The following is a 9,099-nucleotide window of genomic DNA, read 5'->3' on the forward strand; positions in this document are numbered from 1 at the left end:
TAACACAGAAACACACAACCATCTCAAAAGCAGATTGTTGTGTTAGCCCATACTCAAGAGGATGAGGTTATCTATATAAAGGAGTAAATACTGGGAGTGATGATTTTTTGGGGGATCCACATTTGGAGACTACTACTACACAAAAATAAATTTCTTCCTGTTACAATTAACATGTTTCCTTGCATTTAATACCTTGTTTTTTCCTTTTAAAATTAGTTGGCTAATATATGATTTTCTAACTCTAACAATGTACATGAGAAATATTTATTTAATCTTTACTAAGACACACCACTTTGTATGAGCTGGATTAAAAATGTAGTTTGATCTGAAATTGAATTATGCACATTCATACCAGTAGTGAGAATGTATAATTAAGAAAAATATATGAATTTTCAAATAACTAGGTATTTTAGTTAAGATTTGCTTTCTCAATTTTCAGTTCTATATTATACAATGCCTACAATTAACTTCAAAGAATAGGGAAGACATATTGTCCTATACTAATAAACAAATATCCCAAAGGATATCTCTATTTATATTGGAATTATACTGCTGGCTGAATGAAAATAAAATGGGATTGGAGAAATCATTATAAATTCTTTAGAATAGAAATTATTTGGAATTGAGGGTTGATTGTTTATATTGTATTTGGTATTATTAAATCATTTTAGATCTATTTCCATTTTCTCCTTGGGTTTTCTTATTTCTGTGGCGATTTCAGTAAATGCAAAACTATTAAATAGAATATTAACATCAAGATTGATTAGAATTCCTAAAAATTTTCTTTCATTTTGAAAAAATGCAAGGGAATTCTTACCACAGGCACATAAAAGGAAATAATCAAGTGAACTAGCATGAATTAGAGGAAATCCAAATGAGCTATAGAAATATGAAGTGAGAAATTTTGTGACTATCTGTTACATTTAAATAAACAAACTCTAATCTGTCTTCTAGACATTTATATACCAGTTTATCATGTCTTGTGTTTGCACCATGAAAATACACTTGATAGCTTTTAAACTAAAAAAGTAACATTGAAAATAAAACACGGTGAGTAATAGGAAGTGTTCAGGCACGTTTGAAGAGAAGTGAATGACATTTCTTAAAAAAAGTAGAATTTAGTTAAGAATTAACTTTGCATAATGATATTTTCTTCTTAACCATTCCTTTGCTAATTTGGTTAAGTGTGACTGAGAATAATCTGCATAAGAGGTAGATTTTAATGCTGACTCTCAGAATAATGGATGAAACCAAAGAAGACCCTATTTCTTCATATTGAGTTTCCGGTAAAAGGGCAGGTGGCATTAGAATCTGAAAATGTCAATTTACATGACTTTATTTAACAACAGGATAACTATGACCTGGATTTTGGCCAGAATTACCCCAAAGTGTGTGTGTGTGTATGTGAGTACAGGCACATATGTGTATGTATGTTTGTGTACTCTCAACAAACATAATGAACAAAATAAATATTGAAAGATAGAATTATTTAAATTATTTGGAAAGAAGCTGTGATATGGGAGAAACTTAGAATGAAAGCTCTAGGTCTGAGTGTATGTTCTATCACTTGCGGACATGTGTTCTTGGGTATGCTATAGAACTCTTCCAACTTTTAGTTTATCTCTAAAATGGGAATATAAATCCATTACAGAGTTTTGATGAGGATTCAATGAATAAGGAGAGAGTAAATTCTTTAAAAGCTCTGAAGCACTAATCAAAATTTATGATACAGAATTCAATTTTAACTTTCATCCACTATATAGAACACTGTTGATGTTTATAGCAGAAACTGCTAAGAGACTGAGTTTGCATTAATATGTTAACACAAGAAGTATCAGTGTATCAGCCAATTTTTTTCTGTTACTGAATGTTTATAATGCTGGTTTCCATTACAAGAATACCATTTCAAGGCTGAGGAAAATGCCTTTATTTTCTATGTGTATATAGCTGTTATCTAAATAAAACTGTTATTGCATTGGGTTATTTACATTGATTCAGGTTGCCTTGAGTTTCCATTATGTAAATTTATTCCCCACACAAAATACTTTGTATGGCAATTGCTTTTTCAATTTAAAAGTTTGTCTCATTTAAATACCCCTCCCCAAGCTCTGATTTTTTTTTCTTTTATTAACTTCACTCATTTACAGTTTCTTTTTTTTTTCTTTTTATTGGAGTATAATTGCTTTACAATGGTGTGTTAGTTTCTGCTTTATAACAAAGTGAATCAGTTATACATATACATATGTTCCCATATCTCTTCCCTCTTGCGTCTCCCTCCCTCCCACCCTCCCTATCCCACCCCTCCAGGTGGTCACAAAGCACCGAGCTGATCTCCCTGTGCCATGCGGCTGCTTCCCACTAGCTATCTACCTTACTTGGTAGTGTATATATGTCCATGCCTCTCTCACGCTTTGTCACAGCTTACCCTTCCCCCTCCCCACATCCTCAAGTCCATTCTCTAGTAGGTCTGTGTCTTTATTCCTGTCTTACCCCTAGGTTCTTCATGACATTTTTTTTTCTTAAATTCCATATATATGTGTTAGCATATGGTATTTGTCTTTCTCTTTCTGACTTACTTCACTCTGTATGACAGACTCTAGGTCTATCCACCTCATTACAAATAGCTCAATTTCGTTTCCTTTTATGGCTGAGTAATATTCCATTGTATATATGTGCCACATCTTCTTTATCCATTCATCCGATGATGGACACTTAGGTTTTTTCCATCTCTGGGCTATTGTAAATAGAGCTGCAATGAACATTTTGGTACATGACTCTTTTTGAATTATGGTTTTTTCAGGGTATATGCCCAGTAGTGGGATTGCTGGGTCATATGATAGTTCTATTTGTAGTTTTTTAAAGAATGTCCATACTGTTCTCTACAGTGGCTGTATCAATTTACATTCCCACCAACAGTGCAAGAGTGTTCCCTTTTCTCCACACCCTCTCCAGCATTTATTCTTTCTAGATTTTTTGATGATGGTCATTCTGACTGGTGTGAGATGGTATCTCACTGTAGTTTTGATTTGCATTTCTCTAATGATTAATGATGTTGAGCATTCTTTCATGTGTTTGTTGGCAGTCTGCATATCTTCTTTGGAGAAATGTCTATTTAGGTCTTCTGCCCATTTTGGGATTCGGTTGTTTGTTTTTTTGTTATCGAGCTGCATGAGCTGCTTATAAATTTTGGAGATTAATCCTTTGTCAGTTGCTTCATTTGCAAATATTTTCTCCCATTTTGAGGGTTGTCTTTTGGTCTTGTTTATGGTTTCCTTTGCTGTGCAAAAGCTTTGAAGTTTCAGTAGGTCCCATTTGTTTTTATTTCCATTTCTCTAGGAGGTGGGTCAAAAAGGATCTTGCTGTGATTTATGTCATAGAGTGTTCTGCCTATGTTTTCCTCTAAGAGTTTGACAGTGTCTGGCCTTACATTTAGGTCTTTGATCCATTTTGAGCTTATTTTTCTTAAACAACAGCTGGGACTAGAATGACGTATAGGAGTGACTCAAATTTTCTTTTGATCCGGACAGGAGATATATTATATAATTCCTCTAGAAACTTGGTGAATTTGTTAAAGTTCAGCTCATGAATTTACTTGGCTAATATGTCTCTTCAAAAAGGCAATCAAGAAAGTTAATATTGAACTCAAAGTCTGGAAATTTCTTTTTCTTTTAGACAAAAGAGGAAAAATCCTGATGCAGTTTTTTTTCCCCAAGAGCAAGGAGATACATAACTTTCTAAACCTGTTTCCAACAAATCTCTATATTTTGAACCTCAGAACTCTTTACTCCAATAAAATCCCATCTTGGAGAGATGAAAACAGGTCTCTATCAGTGCTTCTTGGACTTTAATGAAATCACCTGAGAATCTTGTTATAATGACTATTGTGATGTGAGTGGAGCCCAAGTTTCTGCCTTTCTAACCAGCTCCTGGTGGTTGCCACTGCTGCATGCAGGTTCATGGACCACACGTGAGCAGCAAGGCTGTAGCTGATTGGTTTTAAATTTGGCTCAACATTGGACCCAGTGGGGAATTTAAAAAAAATACAGATGCTTGGTCCCTCCCTGTCCCAACCTGGGATTCTGATTTTACATGGATGTATCCTGGGTATTATGATTTTAAAAATTCCCCAGGATATTCCAATGTGTAGTCAAGTTTGAAAACAACTGCTCTAGTAAAACCTGTGTGTGTGTGTGTGTGTGTGTGTGTGTGTGTGTGTGTGTGTGTGTGTTGGGAGGAGCAGATGTTATAGATCTGTTTATCTTTACTGGAATTTCCTACATTATAACAAAAATACACTTAAAATCAGATTGTGACTAAAACTATTGTTTGGTAACCTTTTATTGAACATAATATGATACAAATACATTTAAAAACAGATTGTGAGTAGAATTTTTGTTGTGTATTTTATTTGATTTAACAATACAACATGGATGAACAAATACAGAATAGCACTGCTATTGTAAATATGAATGTTCCATGCTTTATTTTACTAATCCTATAATATTAGGCATTTAGGAGAGTTCTTTTATTTTAATATTAAAATAAATAGGGTGATGAATATCATTCATGAAATATTTTTGCACACATTTTTTATTTCTCAGAACAGTAGAGTACCAAGGTTAGGCAACAGAAGCAGTCCAACCTGGTGGGAAGGAGTATTTAAATCACTGATATCGCTTCAAATTGCCTGTGTATGGTGATAATAAAAGCAAACTGGCTTTTAATCAGCTTTATTATTGTTGCAAATTCTCTACACAAAATGCACGTCCTTATTGCCTGTGTCCTGGATGTACTGTTTCCACCACCCTGATTTTGGAATGAATTCTAAAGCCACTGTCTTATAATGAATTTTCATGCTGTAGGGAAAGATATGTGGTTTTGCAGGATTCTAGATGTATATCACCATATTTATGCAGATGTTTACACAATTAACATTGCTAATAGCAAAATATAAAAATACACATGAAATGTCTATTTCAAACATTGAGGGTTACTAGTTTTAGTTGCAAAATTTTGGCAAAATTTCAATTTGGCAAAATTTCTATACCTTTTTCTACTACAGAGACTGAACATTTATTGTCTGCAATCATTTGTTTTTTTCTTTTGTGATCACCTAGTTATGTCCTTTACCTGTTTTTCTAATGGTGTTCATATTTTCTTATTGATGTGCAAAAACAACTTAGTAAAGCTATCATTTGTTTTCTGTCAAATATGTTGAAACTAATTTCTCCCAGTTTGCTTTTGTCATTTATTTTTTTAATTTTTTTATGACATGATTTTCTTTAAGCACAGAAGTTTATGTTTTCTATAGTTTGGTCAAACAATCTTTTCCTTATGGTTTCTTATGGAGGTGTTAAGACCTTTCCTACACCAAGTATATGTAATTAGCCACCTAAGATTTCATCCAGAAGCCTGAAGGTTTATATTTTTCTTTAGCTCTTTAATTTATCTGAAACAGTTTTGCTGATTGGCATTATTAAGTAATTTATTATTTTAATCCCAAATGTTTAGGTGACAAAACAACCATTTACTACTTTGTTCATCCACTACCCAGTTATTTGATATCACACTTTATTATCTAATACGTTAAAACATATATATGTTCCTGAATTATCTATTCTGTTTTATGTTTTCAACAATTTCTTGTGCCAATATTATGTTTCAATTATGTTAGCTTTAGAGTACCCTTTCATATTCAGCAACAATATTTCTCTTTTTCAGATTTCTGTTTTTCTGTAATTATCTTTTCAGAAAAATGAGGAATGTTTTTTTCAGTTTAAATAATATTGTTTTGTGATTTCTATTTATAATCACTACATTTAAAATTTAATATATGGACATTGACAACTGTACACCAGAAGTCTTTCCATCCAAGAATATTTTGTGCATACTCTTTTATTTAAGAATTATTTTCTGATATTCAGGAGAATCAGTTTTACTTGTTTCTCCCAGTTTATGTTTACATAGTCTTAACAATATATGTGTAAGATTGTAGGTATTGTATATAAGTGAATTTGATATTTGTGTGTGTTTCATGTGTGAGGTGTTGCTATTTGGTCTCTCTAAAAAAAAAATTGGGAAACTCTCTTTTTTATCTATTTCTTTGGAGCTATTCTAATACCCTTATACCAAATCCTTTATAATATGTTGAATAACAAAAAATTAAATGATTTTAAGAACAAATACATGTATGCCACAGAGATGAGGAAATTGAGATCCAGAGAAGCTGTTTTGCTTAAAATCATAACTTTAGTAAATGTCAAAAGTAACAAAATAGAATAGGAATATAATTAGAGTCAATGGACTGAACCATACTAATTCCAAAGAATTTGTGATTAGTTGGTGACATAAAATGTGCACAAACGAAAGATTCAGGCTAACTTATAAATATATATCGAAATATTCGTTAGCATTTACAAAATAAATGTTTGTTCGGAGTTCATTATAATAGTAAGCAGAACCATGAGGATGTGCTCAGTTAGTTCAGTTTTATAACAAAGTGCCTAAGTCGATTTTTAGCAACAAAGTAGTGAAACAGAACTAATAACCTAGTTTAATGCACTCTATTTTATGCAGCTTGTTTGGGAATAAAAATAGAAACCTGCAACTGATCTCCTGGAAACTCTTCCAGTTCAGCAATCTGTGAAAAACATCAAAGGACCTTGAAACAAGTATTCAATAACTCTGTATTAAGGAGAGATAATTTCAGTTAACGTTTCACTCTATTTTTTCTAGTCTTTATTTCTCTGCGTTTACTCAGACACACAGACCACTGTCACCACCACCATTCATACAGATTCAGGGTCATTGATCATTCAAAACTGTTTTGATTCCTGACTTTCATTTCTGTAATATTCATGTTTTTTTTCTTACTTTTTTTTTAACATCTTTATTGGAGTATAATTGCTTTCCAATTGTGTGTTAGTTTTTGCTTTATAACAAAGTGAATCAGTTATACATATACATATATCTCCATATCTCCTCCATCTTGCATCTCCCTCCCACATTCCCTATCCCTCCCCTCTAGGTGGTCACAAAGCACCAAGCTGATCTCCCTGTGCTATGTGGCTGCTTCCCTCTAGCTATCTATTTTACATTTCGTAGTGTATATATGTTCATGCCACTCTCTCACTTCGTCCCAGCTTACCCTTCCTGATCTCTGTGTCCTCAAGTCCATTCTCTATGTCTGTGTCTTTATTCTGGTCCTGTCCTTAGGGTCTTCAGAAACATTTTTTTTTTTTTTAGATTCCGTATATATCTGTTAGCATATGGTATTGGTCTTTCTCTTTGTAACTTACTTCACTCTGTATGACAGACTCTAGGTCCATCCACATCACTACAAATAACTCAATTTCATTTCTTTTTATGGCTGAGTAATATTCCATAGTATATATGTGTCATATCTTCTTTATCCATTCATCTGTCGATGGACATATAGGTTGCTTCCATGTCATGGCTACTGTAAATAGTGCTGCAATGAACATTGTGGCACATGACTCTTTTTGAATTATGGTTTTCCTCAGGGTATATGTCCAGTAGTGGGAATGCTGGGTCGTATGATAGTTCTATTTTTAGTTTTTAAAGAAACATCCATAGCGTTCTCCATACTGGCTGTATCAATTTACATTTGCACCAACAGTGAAAGAGGGTTCCCCTTTCTCCCAACCCTCACCAGCATTTATTGTTTGTAGATTTTTTGATGAAGGCCATTCTGACTGGTGTGAGATAATACCTCTTTTTAGTTTTGATTTGCATTTCTCTAATGATTAGTGATGTTGAGCATTCTTTCATGTGTTTGTTGGCAATCTGTATATCTTCTTTGGAGAAATATCTATTTAGGTCTTCTGCCCATTTTGGATTGGGTTGTTTGTTCTTATGACATTGAGCTGCATGAGCTGCTTGTAAATTTTGGAGAAAAATACTTTGTCAGTTGCTTCATTTACAAATATTTTCTTCCATTCTGAGGGTTGTCTTTTCACCTTGTTTATAGTTTCCTTTGCTGTGCAAAAGCTTTGAAGTTTCATTAGGTCCCATCTGTTTATTTTTGTTTTTATTTCCATTTCTCTAGGAGGTGGGTCAAAAAGGATCTTGCTGTGATTTATGTCATAGAGTGTTCTGCCTATGTTTTCCTCTAAGAGTTTGATAGTGTCTGGCCTTACATTTAGGTCTTTAATCCATTTTGAGTTTATTTTTGTGTATGGTGTTAGGGAGTGTTCCAATTTCATGCTTTCACATGTAGCTGTCCAGTTTTCTCAGCACCACTTATTGAAGAGGCTGTCTTTTCTCCATTGTATATTCTTACCCCATTTATCAAAGATAAGGTGACTATATGTGCATGGGTTTATCTCTGGGCTTTCTATCCTGTTCCATTGATCAATATTTCTTTTTTTGTGCCAGTACCATACTGTCTTGATTACTGTAGCTTTTTAGTATAGTCTGAAGTCAGGGAGCCTGATTTCTCCAGCTCTGTTTTTCTTTCTCAAGATTGCTTTGACTATTCAGGGTCTTTTGTGTTTCCATAGAAATTGTGGATTTTTTTGCTCTAGTTCTGTGAAAAATGCCATTGGTAGTTTAATAGACATTGCATTAAATCTGTAGATTGCTTTGGGTAGTATAGTCATTTTCACAATATTGATTCTTCCAATTCAAGAACACGGTATATCTCTCCATCTGTTTGTATCATCTTTAATTTCTTTCATCAGTGTTTTATAGTTTTTGCATACAGGTCTTTTGTCTCCTTAGGTAGGTTTATTCCTAGGTATATTTTTCCTTCTGTTGCACTGGTAAATGGGAGTGTTTCCTTAATTTCTCTTTCAGATTTTTCAGCATTAGTGTATAGGAATGCAAGAGATTTCTGTGCATTAATTTTGTATCCTGCTACTTTAACAAATTCATTGATTAGCTCTAGTAGTTTCCTGGTAGCATCTTTAGGATTCTCTTTGTATAGTATCATGTCATCTGCAAACAGTGACAGTTTAGGTCTTTTTTTCCAATTTGGACTCCTTTTATTTCTTTTTCTTCTCTGAAAGCTATGTTGAATAATAGTGGTGGGAGTGGACAACCTTGTGTTGTTCCTGATGTTAGAGGAAATGATTTCAG

This window comes from Tursiops truncatus, chromosome 18 (assembly GCF_011762595.2).
Source record: "Tursiops truncatus isolate mTurTru1 chromosome 18, mTurTru1.mat.Y, whole genome shotgun sequence".
NCBI classification, from domain to species: domain Eukaryota; kingdom Metazoa; phylum Chordata; class Mammalia; order Artiodactyla; family Delphinidae; genus Tursiops; species Tursiops truncatus.